Here is a 19,601-nt window from a genome sequence, read left to right on the forward strand (position 1 = left end):
ACAACATATAATAATAGACATATAAATGTGTATTGATCGACTGGCATTTTTCAGCCACAAAAGAGGATTTGCATTAAAAGAATCAATAGTTTTAAACGTCCCTTAGCAATCTGACAATCCTATAAAGCTTTCAAACCTCTTATTCTTCAAGTATTGCTTGTACATAGGAAAAGCCTATGATATTTTTACCAATAGTATCCCCAAGTTCCTTTTCTTTGCTCTAAAACCTGATGGCGGATGTCACATTCTGTGTTTCTGCCACTTGTGAGAGACGGTTGATTGCCAATGGTTTGCAGAAACTGCTGCTACCTGCCTTGTGATAGCTGGCCCAGTGTCACCCCTTCCATTCCTTGCCTTGGGAGTCTATGCTAATAACCTCTTCCCCTGAGTTGGCATAGCAACCACTCTCATCCCTGCGATACCAGAACACTAGAGGCCTGAACTTTGGCACACCACTTTTGAAAGGTTGCTGACCCCCAATTTAGCTCAATAGCTGTTATTTTAGATTCTTATTTTCCTCTATTTTCAGCTACATTATTGTCTAGAAATTGTTTTGTTTCCTACTTAGTATTCTGGATAAATCATTCTAACTTGAGCATCTAGCACATTTAAAAAAATAATTATCTCAGAATTCTTTCCAACTGTTCAACTAGTAGCCAAAGAAAATTTTTCTCATGATCCAATGAAGAAAACTGTTTTACTGATGCTTTCTTTCTCATCACAGTGATAAAAAAGTACTCATGTGAGTACTTTGGTATATATAGGGCCTTCCCCTCTGAGTTTGATATAGTGGGGATATTTGTCAAAATAGAGTATTGTTGGGTTAAAGGGCATGAGCAACTTAGTAACTTTTCTTCAATATTTAAAATTGTTTCCCAAAACGATTGGTCCAATTTACAGCTGTGACTGTCCTCTTGTATAACCTCCAACATTGACTATTTTTTCCCTCTTATCATCATTGGCAATTTAGGTGTTTGTGAAATGAAACTTCAGATTTGTTTTAATTGGAATTTCTTTTATTATTAGTGATTTTGAGAATTTTTTTCATGTTTTTGATGGGTATTCATATCTTCTCTTAAAATCTTGTTCATGTTCTTTGTTCACATCTCTTTGGAAAAAATGGTTTAATTATCGGCACTACAGTGGTCTTACATTTTAAAAATTAGATTTGATATCAAGCCCTTGATGTATATTTATCTTAATATTTCCAATCTTTATGAAAAAATTCCCGTTTTCTTTGGTTATCAACTACATTTCTACTGTCTGAAGTTCTATTATATAAAAGCCATGAATAGGTAGCTCATTGGAATACACTAATTATAAAGTTAACATTCATTTTTTAAAAAATTGTGGATTTGATTCAGTACAATAAACATTTATATATTTATATGAAAGGCAGCATGGTGTAGTGAATAGACAGGTTGCCTTAGAATCAGGACTAACGGGGCTTAAGTGCGGACTCTACTATTTACTGGTATGTCCTTCAACCTTCTTGGATCTCATAATCCTCATCAGTAAAATGATGGGCTTGAACTAAATGATATCTCGGATCTCTCCCTGTTTAAAATCTATGATCCTAAGATTAGTTTTATAGACAAGTCTCTAAGACACTAAATTATCAAGGGGCTGCTCATCTGTATTGGTAGAAGGAATTTCTTTGAGTAGGAGTTCCCCATATCAATGAAATCACAGATCAGAAATATTAAGATAAATATACATCAAGGGCTTGATATTAAATCTAATTTTTAAAATGTAAGACCACTGTAGTGCCGATAATTAAACCATTTTTTCCAAAGAGATGTGAACAAAGAACATGAACAAGATTTTAAGAGAAGATATGAATACCCATCAAAAACATGAAAAAAATTCTCAAAATCACTAATAATAAAAGAAATTCCAATTAAAACAAATCTGAAGTTTCATTTCACAAACACCTAAATTGCCACAGATCTTTCTCTCTTCTTTCCATGTTCTTTCGGCCTGTCTCTCTGCACATATATGTATATATGTGAAAATTTTAAAAAATGTTTACTTTTCAGGATGTAGAAGTTTAATTGCATTATCTTGATTATATTTTTCTTCACAATGTTGCCAAGTAGTGTGGAACTAAGTACAAAATTCCCATGATTCCAGCTAAGTAATTAGGCAATATTTCTAGAAATAACAAATCCCTACAATCTAACAAACTTTCAGGCAAATACTTGATTTCCTCCTGGGATGATCTGATCTCTAAGTCAATGCTATGGGAATAGGCTGATCCTTATCTATTTTTCAGAATCACCTTTCTTCTGAAATCTGGCTTCCCTTGGGTTTTCAGTACCTTTATCTGGGATCAGGCAGGGGAAGAAAGTTGGAATGAAACTCAAAATTAACTAAGCTTTAAGGTTGTTAGTAGTTAATGAAAAAGATCACTGAACAGCAAATAAGCTGTTTTGTGTTAGCTAGGATTTAAAGAGCTGATTCAGCCACATTGACTCATTCACTTATCATTTCATGAATCTGTATAGACACATGAACAACCTATCTTGGCCCAGCATCTTCTATGGGAGTAGCATTGTTCTGGTTCCTGAGGGACAAGAAAAAAGAAGCTTACAAAAGAGCTTCCCTGAGAGAGCTAACAAAAAGACAGAACATGAAATATGGGAATAGTAAGACAGTAAATAGTTAGATGCCAAAATGTATGATGCAGGCCACAGGTGTGACAGGTGGTCAGAGGATGAAGAAAAAATGGATGTTATAGAGACTAAAGAGAACATTTGAGATCATTTAGTCCAACCTTATTGATTTACAATTGAGAAATCAGAAGCAGAAGCTAGAGAGAGATTCAGTGACTTAACTAGTGATAGTCAATAAACTTTTTATTAAACATCTATTATATATGCCAGATATTGTGCTAAGCTCTGAGGGTATAAAGACAATCCCTGCTTTAAAGTTTAAAAAACATATAAACAACATATATAAACATATAAACAACCTTTGTAGCAGGTAAGCTACAAGCAGGATACATTTTGGGGATAATCAAGAGAGAGAAGGATAATAGAGAATAGAATAAAGGAGAATTGGGTAAGCCTTCCCTCATCCCAGTCCAGTGCTATGAACCAGCTCTTAAAGAATGAGTAAAATTTGAACAGGAGCGGGAGAGGATAAGGCAGAGTATTCAAGGCAAGAGACATAGAATGAGTGAACAGAGAATGATGAGGATCAGGGGCTCAATATATGAAAGGGACACTGAAGATTGTCCACTGAAAAGGGTTAAGTTGTGCTACTAAAATGCAGGAGTGAACCTTTCATACTAAATTGTTATAAGGTTGGGTAGAAAGAAAACTGAATTGTGCAGGTTGTAAATCTTTTCCCACAAAACCCTTCAATTTAGTCTGAAAGTAAGATTTAGACAGTTCTTCCCTATTCATTCACCACCATCTCCATGCATCATTTTCACTGCTGTCTATTTTCATGACACTCAGAGACCTGAAGAGAGGGAATCCAGGATCATAAATTTAGTTTCCTTTCCAGGCAAAATCTTTTTTAAAAAATTCACTTCTCAACAATTGTCTTCATTCAATCATTTGTAACTGCTGTCTGCTGTTTTTTGTCAAATGGCTGTGTATATAGCATGAAGGCAGAAAGCTGAGTAGAGATGACGAGCACTTCAGGAATGTGGCCTTTCAAACACATGACCACTAATTTGGTCTCATTTATTTACCTAGAAGACATTTTGAACCTTATATCATATTTATTGATGATAATTTTTAATTTTCTCTTCCATATCTCTGTCTCTCTGTGTCTGTCAGTGTGTCTCTGTCTCTCTCTCTATCTTACCCTTTCCCCTTTCCTGATTTATAATGTAATTCTGATCAGGTCACTTTTCTGAATCCATTGAATTCCTCTATCTATTAGAATTAAATATGAACCCCACTTTTTGACATTTAAGCACTTACTATTGGATTTCTAGTTACCTTTCCATTCTTTTTATACTTTACTCCCTTCCATGCACTATATAATCTAGTTCATTGCATTACTGGCAGTCCCTTATCTCCAGTTTCTGTTCCCTTTGCATTGATTATCCCTCATGCCTTGCCCCTTCATCTACACCTCCCTTCCTTGGCTTCCTTCAAGACTACTCAAAGTCCAAGTTCTTCTTATTGTTAGGGAGCTAAATAATGTAGTATATAGAACTCCAAGTCTGGAGTTAGAAAGACCTGAATTCAAATCCAGCTTCAGACACTTATTAGCTGTATGACCCCAGACAAGTCACTTAACTTTGTTTTTTGCCTCATTTTCCTCATCTGTCAAGTGATCTGAAGAGAAAATGGCAGTAATTCTGTCAAGAAAACCCCATATAGGATCATCAACAGTGGGGCATGATTAAAATGATTAAATAACAATAGCAATTATCATAACTGCTTTCCACCTAACAGCTAATGTTAGTACAGTGCCTAATAAGAAGAATACATTTGTATCCCTCTAGAAAAATCAAATAATTCCTTACTCAAGGACTTTTCTACTTCATCCTAGCCATTCTTTCCTAGGGTATTATTTTTTCTAACAACACTGCATGGCCAAGGGAAAAAATTTGTTCCTTCTACTAATTCTTATCATCTTGTCCATAAACAGAAATGGCTCAGATTTTAGTTCTAAAATCTTCAGTTTCAAAGGGGATGCCCATCAATCAGGGACTGGCTGAATAAACTGTGGTATATGATTATGATGGAATATTATTGTTCTGTAGGAAATGATGAGTAGGATGCTCTCAGAAAAAGCTGGAAAGTCCTCCATGAACTCAAGCCAAGTGAAATGCATTATTGTACAAAGTAATAGCAAAGTTGTGGAATGATCTGCTGTGAATGACTTTGCTATTCTCAGCAATATGTGATCCATGACTACTCTGAAGGACTTATGATGAAAAATGTTATCCACACCCAGAGAAAGAACTAATTGTGTCTTGAGTACAGATTGAAACATACTCTTTGAAAAATACTTTATTTTTCTTGAGGATTTTTTTGGGGAGAGGGAGATCTGTTTTCTTTCACAATATGATGTTTATGTAAATATTTTGTATAACTTCATATGTGCCTTCTTAAAGGGGGATGGGATAGGGAGGAAGAGAGAATCTGAAACTCAAAGTTTTAAAAACAAATGAAAAAATTGTTTCACATGTAACCAGGAAAATAAAAATATTAAATATAAAGAAAAAAAATTTTGGTTTCATAAAGTGTATTCTCTTTAATCTAAAGTCGAGTATTACTTGCCTTCTCAGATATTTTAAATATCTTTTGCAAAGCATGAGGCCTCTTCTAGAATTCTCTATCATTGTAGAGCCTGCAATTCTTTTAATTCACAGCATAAGTAAATCCATTTAGGGAAAAAGGGGAAAAAAAATCACCCTTCTACTTATATCTATAGCTCTCTGATGAGAGTACAGAAGAGTCTCAGAGTCACAGAGCAATATTTTTGCTTTTTATGAATAGACAGACATCACCGAAACCTAATAGAAGTGCTAGTCAGAATGGACAATTTATCAGCAGACAGCAAGCAGAGTGGCTTTGATCCTTCTAAAAATGTGGCTAAGAATAGATGTCTCCACTAGGGCCATCATCAGACAACTGTTCAAGCTGACAGTCCTTTTAAACATTCAGGATTGGCAGTATGGGATTTTTTTTGAGGGGGAAGGGGCAAGTGAAGGGGATGAGGTAGAATTTAGAAATAAATATTCTGGAACACCTGCTTTTTTCCTATTGAAATTTTATTTCAATTGATATATTGGCTTTGTTAAAGAAAATGCTTTATAGACTTGATTTCATTTAAATAACTATTATTTATTAATCAGGGAGTATAAGATTTTAAATAGTTTAAATTAATACAATATGACAAATTTAAACATCATTGGATCTGAATTCAAATATTACCATTCTTCCTTTTACTACCTGTGTGACCCTGGGCAAATAAACAGCTTACCCTTTTTGGGCCTTAGTTTCTAAATGTGCCACATAGAAAATTATTGTGATAATATAATTATTGCTTCCTATGACATAGCAAGGGCAACTAGGTGGTGTCATAGTACACAGAGTGCTGGGCCTGGACTCTGGAAGACTCATCTTCCTAAGTTCAAATCTGACTTCAGACACTTAATAGAAGTGTAATCCTGGAGAAGTCATATAACTTGTTTGCCTCAGTTTTCTCATCTGTAAAATGAACTCATGAAGGAAACAGCAAATAAGTTTGCTAAGAAAACTCCAAATTGGGCCTTGAAGATTTGGATACAACTGAAAAGCCACATTGCAATAAAATTATGTCTTTCCTCCTTTTTCTTATAAAATATCAGCACAGTGGAGAGTACACAGGATTGGATTTATAGGAAGAGTACAAAGCCTAACTGTCATTTGTTTTATAATCTTAAGGGATTCCTTCTTGGGGCCTCAGTTTCCTTATCTGTAAAATGAGGAAGTTGGTCTAGATTGCCTCTAAGCTGCCTTCTAACTCTAATCCTATGATCCTGTGACCCTAATTGCATGCTTCTGTGATCAGCACTTTGAAAATCAAGTTAAACAGACATAATCCTTCCTTAGGCAGAGCTTACAAAGTCAGACTGGGAGAGGCAGTGCCATGGGGATCCAAATCACAAATACAAGCAACAAAAGGTCCAGGCTTTGCAGAAATGCTGGGAGCCCTTTTTTCAATTCCATAGTAAAACTAAAAGGCAAAATAGTAGGCAGTAAGAATCTTGCTGACTTCATTTTAATTCCCTTCAATAGAGTTCCATTGAGGGTTAAGGAAAGATTCTATAATCTTAGCCCCTGGCTGAAAAAGATATAATAGGAAAGACTATTAAAAATTGTCATTTAAATCAGCTGAATTTACTTGGGAGTAGGAAGAATGACACCAAGGTCCAAATGTGATGAAATCCCTTTTAATTTAGCTACTTAATTAAGTCAAAACTAAAAATAATCCTCATTGAACATGAGAACAATAAATTTACATAAACCTCTGAGTGGTAACAAAAATTCATTAATAATTTAAACTCTTTTCTAGAATAAATGAGACCCAATAAAATGTGTGACAGAAGTTCTCTAAGAACTTTAGAAAAACATAATACATAATGTATTCAGAATATAGAAAAATAGCAGTGCTCTGAAAAAAGTAGAGTTCTGTTGACAGAATGAAGGAGAGGGTTATGGTGATCTCCAAATTTAGGTAAGCCCTCCACCCTATCACTATATGAATTATAGAAAAGATAGTCTAGGGTAGTCAAAGTCATTTTTGAAGGAAAGTCTATTTTCAGTCTTAATACTTCTATTCTTCACTTGAAGCTCAGGCCAATATTTATTCAAACACTGAGACAATGACAACACTCTTATCTGAAGGTTACTTGCCCAGCAATCTGAACTATCAGGAACATGTCAAAGAATCAGAAAGTTAAAACAAACAAATAAAAAAACCAAAACTCAAACTCCTCCAAAGAATCTCAAGTCCTTAAGTCTTTGGTCAGGGCCTATTTACCCTAGAAAGAGAAAAGAGATAGTATTCTGCTCTGCCTTGGTTAGGCCATATCTGGAGAATTCTGTTCAGTGCCCCGACATTGAATTTTAGGAATCACACTAATATGCTGGAGAATATCCAAAGATGGAGCCAATTAGGATGTGAAGGAATTCAGTTGTTCTTAATGATCAGAGAAATTTCCTGATCACTTGAGCCAATGAAGGTTCAGAATCTTTGCTTGAGACTTTGTCCTTCATTGACTAAGGTGAATAGATTGACTTGGGTTGTTGCATCTCAGTTGGGCAAGTTGGAATTGTTTTTGGGTCAATACTTCCTTCTGTGCTGGTCTATAAAAACAATGAGATTGAAGATTAAACATCAGTCTTTTTATCCGTTTGCCTTTTTCAGAAAAGAGTCCAGGGAAACAACAGGATTAAAAGTGTTTCTGCTCCTTGGGGATATAGAAAAAGAGAAATGTATAACGCCTCTCCTTCTGATCCACTCACCACAAACCACTAATTGACTACCTTGGGACAGAGTCACATGGAATTTGTATGTATTCACTCAATTAACCAGAAAAGAGAGTTTCTTATTGTTAAATAACACAATTCAGTCTTGGAGATGGGTTGGGTGACTGTAGTGATGGTGTTTCTTACAAAAGTGAGTCTTGACCTCATAGGGAACAGAAAATTGTACATATCTCTTCTCTCACCCCCAAACTTTTATCTAGAAGAATAGAAAGAGTTTAAGGTTATAGTATAGAGGAATAAAAAATCCTTAATCTTCATCAATTAGAATAAGTTATTCAGAAGGTATAGGTCTTTTGAAGTCCCATATGAAGGGAGTACAAACAACAGTATGCTATTTTGGAGATAATCTATGACTTGGAACAAAAGTGTGAGATACACTTGAAAGGGAAGAGAATTATGTTGATTGTTAAAAGGTTATTCTAATCAGATTGTCTTCTATGTATTTTTCAAGGATTGTAATAAAGGTCAATATGCATTGTTACCTTTCTTTCACTAAACCTGGGGACCTTTTGCCCATGACTGTAGAGAGCTTGACAGGAACTCTTTTCAAAATCCATTCTGAGATTTTCCCATGAAATTTGTTGGTATATTTAATCCAGTCTGAGTGATGCGTGTGTGTGTGTGTGTGTGTGTGTAAGTAATTTGTATACATACCTACCTATATATATATAGACATATAGACATACATATATATATGGATTGGTCAAAGGCATCGAAGATATTTATTTTGAAAAAGAGAAGATTCAGAGAGACATGATAGCTAACATCAAATAATTGAGCAAAAGCATGTGTGAGAGAAATTAGAATTCTTCTTGGTCCCAGAATATAGGAGTTGTAGCAATGGGTAAAAGTCACACAGATTTTTACCAGTGGGGAGAAACTTCCTAAGAAGTGGAGGCAACCAGATCTGGAATATGCTTCCTCAGGTGATGATAGAATTCTTTTTAGCAGAGGTCTTCCAGGTTTTGTTTGAAGACTACTTCCCAGAAGGACAGAATTTCATAATTGGAAGAGACTTCAGAGACTTCACCATTACATTTAATCCAACTCATTATGAGTTGGATTATGGAGATTTATGGAATGGCCATCCAGCTTTCTACCTCCAATGAAGGGGAACCCATTGCATTTTCAGGGACAGATTCCACTTTTGGATGGAAAGTTTGGAAGTTTATCCTTAAATCAAACCCAAATGTATCTATTTTGTAGCAGTTTCCCTCCATTACTACTGCTTTTGCTCTCTGAGGCTAAACAGAACAATTCTAGTTTTTCTTTCATGTATTAGCCCTTTTGTGTTCTAACACTGCAGTTCTCATAGGAATTAACCACATCTCCTTGAACTAAGATTCATATAGTATGAATTCATTTCACTATTCTGGTAGCCCTCCTCTGGATATTCTCCATTTTTTTCTAATATCCTTAAAACATAAAATTTAGGCTGACCATTTTATACAAAATGTTCTTGAAGTAGACAGAGAACAGTGGGGGATATAATTTCTTTATGTCTAGAAGCTAAGTCTTTCAATGCACAACCTAAAATCACATATGCTGTTTTTGGCTCCTGCATCACAGTGTTGACTCATATTACATTTTCAGTCCAGCCAAATCCTCATATCTTTTTCATACAAATCATTGTCTAACCAGGTCTTTCCCATTTCTTACTTATGAAGCCTTTTTTTAAACCCAAGTATAAGACTTCATTGTTTGTAGTTATTAAACATCATATTATTAGATTTCACTCAAGGTTTTGTATTATCTAAAACCTTTTTGGATTCTGACTCTTCAGAATCCAATACATACATATTTCTTTCTAGCTTTGTAAAATCAGCATTTTTTATAAGGATGATCTTTATTTTTTTTTTCTTATAAAGCTATTGATGAAAATTTTAAAATGGCACAGGGCTAAGTGCTGATCCCTGGGGCACTGTACTGGAGACTGTTTTCCAAGCTGATATTAAACCATTCATTCAGTAAATTTCAAATCCAGCTTATCATATTATAGTGTAACCCGCATTTTTGATACAAAAAAGGAATTTTATTAAAACCTTTGTAAATTTAGATAAACTACTACAACATTTCCCAGATTTACCAGTTTCATAACCTTTAAGAAAAAGAAAAACAAGGATAGTCTAACTTGTGCTTGCTAAAACTGTTTTTGTTCTTGTGATTACTGCTTCCTTTTCTGGGAATACACTAACCATTCCTTTAATGACATATTTTAAAGTTTCTCCAGGAATCAAGGTCAAGTTCATTGACCTGTGATTTATATGTTTCACTCTCTGATTTCTGGAAAAGTATTTGTTGAAAATTGGCCCAACATTTGTTGTTTGCCAGTCCTAAAGTACCTTTCCTGTTCTCTATATATACATACACACATATGTATACATGTGTAATGTATATATAAATTTATACATATAGACACATGTATTTATGTCAGTGTTCCAGCAATCACAATATAGCTATTACTTTTAGTACCTAAGAAGTAGCTCATGTAAGTCTGATGACTTCTCCTCATTAGGGCAATGAGAGATAGATTTTTTTTATCATGTCCCTACTTATTCTGGATAATGTGATACTAATCACTCATGATTTGTTCTTTTATGTCCAAATGCACAAAATCTCCTTGCAAAGAAAATGAGTGCAAAATAACAACTAAGAAGTTCTGTCTTCTTTTGGTCATATTTTTACCAATTTATCTTGAGGAGTAATTTTTTTCCTATTTTATTATTTTTTCCCCCATAAAGTAGATTTTAAAAAGTCCCTCTTGCCTTTTTAGCTTTCTTATCAGCCATCATAAGATGTATAAACTGTATAAACAGTTCATGAAGACTGACCCCACACTTTTGTATTTACCTCCTATTACTTGTAATCCTTTGTAAAAGAATTTAAGTAGGTTAGTAAATTCCCAGCACTTCTGTAGCTTTCTCTTCAAACAATTGTTCCTTTCTTTTTCATCATAATTATTTCTCCTCATTTAAAAAAACTTCATTCTTTAAAGTTTCTCCTTCTTTCCGGTCTGTCTTTCCCTATAGAGACTAAGGCAAAAAGAGGTTAATGCAGGTTAATATAACTACTAAGTGTCTGAGGTGGAATTTGTGGTCATATATTCCTGACTCGAAAGTCTAATGCTCTTATCCACTATGCTGCCATATCCTTTTCTGTTATTGTATATCTCCTTCTGAACTGTTATCTCTGATTCTCATTTCCCTGTGATTGCTTTGAGCTTTTTTAGGATTGCAATTGTGAGGATGTGTTAACATCTTTACAATGCTGCAAATGCTAACTGACATTTACATGTGACTTAGGCAACCGTCAGCACTTTAAAAAAAAAATCATGGATTCATTTGTTCATTAAAAAAACACTTATCAAACATATAATATGGTCTAGGCACTGGGGATACAAAGACAAACAGAACAAAACAAAAAAGCCAGAACAGTTCCTACCCTCAAGGAACTTTCTTTCTATTGCAATTTATGTGGTGGAGGGGATCCCATACCTTCCCCAAACTGATGATGTAATAACTCCTTCTCATATTGTACATATAAGTAGATACGTACATGATTATGCAAGTATCCTTTAAATGTGAGTTATTATGTACACAAAAATTACTTTAAATTAGAAGAAAGACATAGACCAAAGGACACTGGTACAACTTCAGTGTGTGAGCCTCAGAAATTATTTTACCTAGAATTTTAATTCAATTCATACAATTATTATTTATCTTATTTAATTGCCTATTATGTATAAGACTTTATGGTGTATTCTGGGGGCTACATACATCTCACAAAAAACCAAAACACTCCATACTGCCTAAATGCTTCTATTCTATTGGTCAAGTAGGAATGGAAGTCCAATTTGAAGAAAGTGAAAGCTAACAGTGGAAAGGTCAGGAAAGGCTTCACAGAGGAGGAAGTGACACTTAAACTGAATCTTTAAGACAGATGAAGATTCTTAAGAGAATGTGTCCTAGGCAGGGTTTGGGCAAATATGCAGAATCAGGAGATGAGATGGAGATGCTATACCAATCAATGGAAAAAACATTTTTTATGCCCCTGTTTTGTCTCAGTCACTGTATTAGGATATGGATATGCAAAGACAAAAAGTTGAGGCTGTCCCTTTCCTCAAAGATCTTATATGAGATTATGTGAAGTATGTAAAAAAAGTACATACAAGGAAATTTTTTGGAAAAAGGTGCTGTCAGCTGTGGTGAATCAGGAAACATGGGAAAAAAGGAAAAGGAGTCAATATTATCAACAATTTTTTTTTTTTTTTTTTTTTTTTGGTGTTGAGTTTGGGGGTAAGTGATAAGTGCCTGAGACCAGATTTGAACTCAGGTCCTTCTGACTTCAGGGCTGGTGCTGTATCCACTGCAGCATCTAACTGCCCCAACAATGTATTTTTTTAAATTTTTAAACTTAATGGTCTTTCCTTAGTGCTCATTCTTTACCTTTCTGCAGCTTTTGATAATACTGAGGATACACTCTTTGGGAAGAACCATTTGACATTACTTTTTCCTGATTTTCCCTCTATAACCACCCCTAAGTCTTTGTTGGAATCATTATTCTATTCCTTTTTTGAATTAATGGATTTATTCCAAGAGCTTGCCTTCTTCTCATTCTCTACTTCATCTTGGTGATTTTATTAGTCCTGTGGGTTCAATTATTATTTCTTTGAAAATAATCCCCCAAACTAACTGTTTAGCCCTTATCTCTCTTCTGAACTATGTAGTTCTTTGTCTCCAAATGCCCTCTCCCTGGAGATCCTCTCCCTGGATATCATAAACATTTCAAGATTATAATGAACCAAAGATAATATTCTTTACCTTCCCTTCTAAACCCACCCTTTCTTCAAGGGAACCACCATCCTTCTTCATCCAGGTCCATAACTTTGGAGTTATTTTCTTTTTCTTTTTTCTTTTTTTTTTAATAATTATAACTTTTTATTGATAGAACCTATACCTGGGTACTTTTTTTTTTTTTTACAACATTATCCCTTGCACTCATTTCTGTTCCGACTTTTCTCCTTCCTCCCTCCCCTTCCCTAGATGGTAAGCAGTCCTATACATGTTAAATATGTCACAGTATATCCTAGATACAATATATGTGTGCGGAGCTGAACAGTTCTCTTGTTGCACAGGAAGAATTGGATTCAGAAGGTAAAAATAACCTGGGAAGAAAAACAAAAATACAAACAGTTTACATTCATTTCCCAATGTTCTTTCTTTGGGTGTAGCTGCTTCTGTCCAGCCTTGATCAATTGAAACTGAATTAGATCTTCTCTTTGTCGAAGAAATCCATGTCCATCAGAATTGATCATCGTAAATAACGTTTTGGTCAGGTATACTTATTGTGTATCTAATTTATATTTTAATATATTTAACATCTACTGGTCATCCTGCCATCTAGGGGAATTAGTAGCAATTACTAAGTTTTTAGATCACCTCTGCAAATTAGCTTACCTTTTGCATTCTAAATGTGAAATCATGTGGCACAGTAGAATTAAAATTATTGAGTTTAGAGTCAAGAAGGTCTAAATTCAAATCCTGTCTCTGATGTTTACTAGCATTGTAACTCCAGTTAAGTTACAACTTTTGAGAGTACAATTTATGTACATTACATTTCCTTACAGCATTAAGATCATAACATTCTCCAAAAGAAATGAAAGAAGCGTAACTCTTAAATACAGAGATTTTACACATGTTGTCTTATTTTATTTTCACAGCAACAACAAAAGGTAGCATTCTATTCTATATTATATTTTACAGATGAGAAACTAAGACAAAGGATAAGTGAGTTAGAAGTTTTCTTTTACTAGTTTATCATTCTATCTAATGATCCTCTTAGTTTATTCTGGAAAAGTAAATAAAGAAATGAGTGGAGAGAAATTTCCTGGGCACTCAAAAATAGTGAGAAACCTTGTTTCGTGGATATTTCAGAGCACATGGTAAATACATACATACATACATTCATATATATATATATTCAAATAATTGGAAATAATTGTAGCTTGTATGCTAATGTTGGTTACAGAGGATGAGGAGGTAGAAAAATTCCTTAATGATTTTTTAAATTGCTGTAAACTAAATTGCCATACTTCTTGAGGCCTTTAATGCAAAGGTGGGAATAGGGGAAGACTGTAAAAATACTCTGCAAAATGGATATAATAATAGCATTTAACTCCGAAATGTTTATGTGACAAAATGAGATAATTTTAAATTGTTTTGCAAAATAAAGTTTTATGTAATTAAAAAAAAAAAAAGAATTGATCATCGTATAGTCTTATTGTTGCCATGTATAATGATCTCCTGGTTTTGCTCATTTCACTTAGCATCAGTTCATATAAGTCTCTCTTTGGAGTTATTTTCAATTCTTCATTTTCTATCTACTTTTATTACACATACACATACACAACATATGTATACCTATGTTATGTGTGTATAAATGTATATATACATATATATTTACACACACATAATACAAGGAACATTATATATGTACACATGTGTATATGTATATGTGTATCTATATGTATACACACATACATAATTAGTTGCAAGGGTCTTGTCAGTTCTGCTTTCTCTTGCACTCATTGCCTTCTCTCTACCACACAATTACTATCCTATGTGGAGCCTCCATCATACCTTGCTTAGACTATTTGAACAGCCTAATAATAAATAGTCTCCCTATATTTAGTCTTTCCAACAAGATCATGGATGATTCTAAACAGATAACCTTGGTGGATTTATATGAATCCAGAACAAGGCAGATATATATGCCAAGGATGGGATGAGAACAGATCATCTGTTCTCTGTTGTTATATTTAAGATATTTTTCAAACTGTTGCAGCTGGTTCTTTGAGATTAACTAGATCCAAAGAAAAAGAAAGAGGTCATGGGGCCAGTGAACTGGGGAATGGCTAAACAAATTACAATATATGAACAAGAGAGAATATTAGCATTCCATAAGAAATGACAAATATCAATGATGCAAGTATGAGAATAATATGTTGATTGAACCTGATACCAGGAAGAACTAAATTCAAGTGCCTTCAGAAAATTTTAGCTGTGTGATTCCGGGCAACTCAGTTCTTTCTTCTTTTTATAAAATGAGGATAATAATAATACTTATCTCACAGGGTTGTTGTGAAGGTCAAATGAGACAGTATTTATTTTGTAAACCATAAAGCACTACCTAAATTATATTTGCAATTATTATTTATATAAAGTAATACAAAATGAAGAAAGCACAATCAGAGATATGTGTATATATATATATATATATATATATATATAAATGCACAGTGATTTTAATGACTAAAAAAGTTTATTGTAAAAAATAAAATAATATCAACAAAAACTGAAAAAATGCAGACAGATGAAAAAGACATTAGAAGAAGGAATAGAAGCAAATAGGATGTGTTTGTTGAAATTTTGTTAAAGGTAACACACACACACACACATCCTTTTCTAATTTGTTTTACTGATCTTAACTGAGTATTCTTCTCATGAAACTTGGCACATGATTCCTCTTATGGTGACCAGTTTGTATTTATCTGAGTTGGCAAAGAGCCAAAAACTTAAAAGGAAATTTCTGGGAGATGAAGAAGAACTGGGTTGTACAGTGGGAAAGGACTAGTCTGAAAATTAGGAAAATATACATTTTAACAAATTAGCAAAACTGGATTTATTGGTTTTATATGCAAAATTGTGGTTGGTTCTGTTCTTTGCCATTTACTTTCTATGTTACCTCAGAATATTGGTATAAATTTTTTAGGCCTTTAGTTGCTGCATTTGTAAAATGCTGAGGTTGTATTAGATGGTTTTTAAGGTTCCTTGAGGCTTTAATTCTAAATTTTATTTTAAAAAATATCTTCATTGGAATGTTTTTGTTGATTTTACTGGGTTTCTGAAAATTTCTTTAAAAAGGTAAAAGGAAAAAATAGAAAAGGGAGATTTTTATTCATACTGTATATCAGTGAAATATGGTTAATGTCTTTCTGACCCTGAAAAATAAAATTCAATTCTGATTTTACAGAAGTTTTGGATTCCTAGGGAGGAAGTTATTAGAAATTCAAAATAATATATCTGATGCATAAAGAAATAAAATATATCTGCAAATGAAATACTCTACCTCCCCCTTCCACTTTTTTCTCCTCTCCTCTTCCCTTTCCTTTCTTGTCCTCTCCCCCCTTTTCTGGGACTTGAGAATAAGGAAAGAAAAGGTAAAAGTGGTAGTTTTCCCATGGCCATCACATCAGCTGGTTTCTGTCTTATCTATTTGTCAAGAAATGACTTCTAAATGAATGATCTGGGTTGAATGCAACTGTATTTTTTTCAGTATTACTGCACTGGATAAATGGCCATATTCCATTCCAATCTTAATTCAGTTAATTATTTTGAAAATTTTATTCTTCCAAAGAATGTATTTGCCAGACTTAATATCATTTCTCATGGATGCTGGCGATTGATCCCAGCTTACATTTCTGGGTGTCCCTTTGTATGTGACATGTAAGAGAAGGTTGCCTTTCCTAGCTTATGGCTGAACCCTGAGGCCATTGTTAAGAGAGTTTTGCTCTGTCTATAAGAACAAGACATTTTATAGCCAGGCTTCTACGTTCAGAATTACAATAAATGAAAATATATGAATGTACATATGTAAATATGAATGCCTTCTAGAAATAAGCCACTCTCTGCCTCTTTGTCTGTGTCTCTGTGTTTTAATCATGCAGTAGACTGGAGATAATATTCACAGTTGGAAAGAAGAGTCAGCAAATAAGAGATATATTACTGGAAGGATGTTTTGGGATTGTTTAGTAAAAATCCCTTATTTTACAGTTGAAGAGTCTCTGACCTGCTGCTCAGTTGTGGCTGACTGTTGGTGGTGCCAGTTGCACCATCTAGAAAGGTTAAATAACTTGACCAAATTTACTTGCAAGAACTAAATGGAAGAGAAGAGATTTAATTCCCGAGATCCTCTAGGTAGTGTGATGAATATGGTTCTGGGCTAGAAGTCAGAAAGACTTATCTTCCTGAACTCAAATCTGGCCTCAGACGCTGACTAGCTGTGTGACTAGCCCAAGGTCATTGTTTGCCTCAGTTTCCTCATCTGTAAAATGAGCTGGAGAAGGAAATGGAAACTACTCCACTATTTTTGCCAAGAAAACTCTCAGTAATGTTACAAAGAGTCAGATATAACTGAAAAACGACTAAAATGCCCCACACAGGATCATCCTGAGGATCAAATGGGTCCTCAAAAAAGGCGGTCACAAAAAGTCAAAACACTATTGAACCACAATAATCTTTTACTATAAATCCAGTGCTTTTGTTTCTGAACCATTGGACTATATATTACTGTGGCTTTGTATTTGTTTTTGTAAGTCCTTTTGCCTGGAGCAGAGTTTTTGGAGAAAATGTTATTGAAGAATATTTGTTGAAATGTGAAAGATAAATGTATTTCTTGTGCGCCAATCAATTGAATGGTTGTTCTTTAAATAATTAGTCTCATGCATAGAAACCTGAGCAGAAATGATGAGAATGAATATAGTAATACTCTCACTGTGGACTTAAGCTGGAACATGCCTGCTGCCCATGATTTATCTGATAGGAAACAAAGCCCAGACCAGGCTTGTGGCTTCAGAGATAATACCAAGCAGGTAATCAAGTACTGAAAAAGGTCCTGACCCTGTCTATTTGAATGAATTGTTTAATATCCTGGCCAGGCTTAAACATTTTGGTAATGTAAATGTTGTGTGTCCTTTCTTTATTGTAATGGAAAAACAAAAGAAAACAAAACAAATGAGGGCATACCGAGAAAGTAATTTTATGGCAAATAAAAGTTGTTTTTTTTTTTTTCAGGGTTTCAGCTCACTGAGTGTGCTTTGTGCAGATTTCTGTGAAGATAAGTAATTGCTAATGTCATCTATAAAACAGAATGGGAACATCTGAGGCCAGTTTCTCATCTCAGCCATGTTTTTCAAAAGATGCAAGTCATTGTCGTGTCTTTTATTAGTCCCAAGGACGGTTGATTTCATTTAAGATGTTGTTTGTCTGCTGCAATCATCAACAGCTGATAACATCTCGCTCATTTTAAAAGCCATCTCCCAGTATTAATGTGCTCTGCACATCCTGTTGAATATTTATATTTGATCAGAAGACATTGACATACAGGTTTCACTTGATCCTATTGCCTGGGATGTCTTAAAAAGTTATTTTCTATACTTTTTATATAAGAATCTATCTGATTCTAATCATACCCTTTGATAAATTTCCTTGGTTCATTTGATTCATTTTTACTGGAGTCTCTTCTTATGGAAGTTGCCAGAAAGAGCAATGGATTTTGAAACAGAAAAGTGAATTCAATCATACCTCTCTTTCTTATTAAAGGCAAATCATTTCTCTCTTTTGGCCTCAGTTTCCTTATTGATAAAATGAGGTAGATTAAGTGGACTAAGAAATGTCAGCTTTTTTTCCTATGTTCTAAGTAAGATAAATAGAATTAAGTTGGATTTGTGGGTGTTTTTTCTTCTAAGAAGGCACACTTGTATATGGGAACACAGAACTGAGCTTGGGTGGGCATAGGCAGTAGCAATTATAAAGACAAAAATCACCAGATTGAGTGTTTGGGTGGGGTAATCACATAGTGGTCTGGTAGCTAGACTGTTTTTCAGAAGGTGTATCATGGCCATATCAGATTTGGTCACCAGTCTGAGTTGGTTCTGTAGCTTAATAGGAAGAGTTCTGGGTTCTACAAGTGAATATTATGAGGAATTTTGGATGTGCTCAGTTTAAGGAATGTTCATTTGTATTCTGATTCTGATTCTAGGTCAATCTGGTGGTCTCTGGATAGTAGGGAAGCTTGAACCAATCAAGGTAGTTAATAAAAATTAATTGCCTCAGTTTCACAAAAGTTTCCTTGCACTTACACATTAACAGTACTTTGGTTTTCTTATCCATCAGTCAACAATGAATTAACAGTTGAGAAAGTGATGTGATTTAAGAGAGCAATTTCTAATTCCAAATGATGTATTTGGGGTTAAGCATCAAATAATGAAATTGATGGCACCAAATGCTGGGATTCAGTCATGTGAAGACTTCACAATGGCCATTCTCTTTGGCAAAAAGTAGGTTTATTTAGGAGAAGAGGTTACAGACAAAATAAAGAAATATAATAGACAGTAGAAATGGTACTTAATATTTGTGAAGTCCTATGCTGAGCACTGGGACTAAATATGAGATATAAGATACATAAAAACAAAAATAGTGCCTATCCTTAAGGAACTCACATGAGGTAGACAATATGAAAATAATAGATAAATACAAGATTTATGAAAAAGAAATGGAAGGTATTTGTAAATAACCAGTTTTGTTTAGCTTCAGAGTCAAAACTTTCTGGAAGGGACAGAAATTGCAAAGAGGAAAATTTACTCTTGGGTCTAAGGAAGACTTTCTAATGATCAGAGCTGATTAAACCTAAAATGAATAGTGGGATCACCCTTATTAGAAGTCTTCAAGTGGAGTGTGGATGGCTGTTGAATGTACTGAGGACTCTTTGCAGAATGAGTTGGATGCATATGAATTGGACTAAATGTATATCAAAGTC

At 34.2% G+C, this 19,601-nt stretch overlaps 1 long non-coding RNA gene across 1 annotated transcript; it reads left to right on the forward strand.

The window, feature by feature from the left end:
• The first annotated feature begins 403 nt into the window (after positions 1 to 403).
• On the forward strand, positions 404 to 18,390 carry LOC116421348. Its single transcript, XR_004231679.1, has 3 exons — positions 404 to 465; positions 7,885 to 8,028; positions 17,858 to 18,390. It is a non-coding gene; the product is annotated as an uncharacterized LOC116421348 (long non-coding RNA).
• Positions 18,391 to 19,601: the final 1,211 nt, after the last annotated feature.

Source organism: Sarcophilus harrisii, chromosome 1 (genome assembly GCF_902635505.1).
Source record: "Sarcophilus harrisii chromosome 1, mSarHar1.11, whole genome shotgun sequence".
Taxonomy (NCBI): domain Eukaryota; kingdom Metazoa; phylum Chordata; class Mammalia; order Dasyuromorphia; family Dasyuridae; genus Sarcophilus; species Sarcophilus harrisii.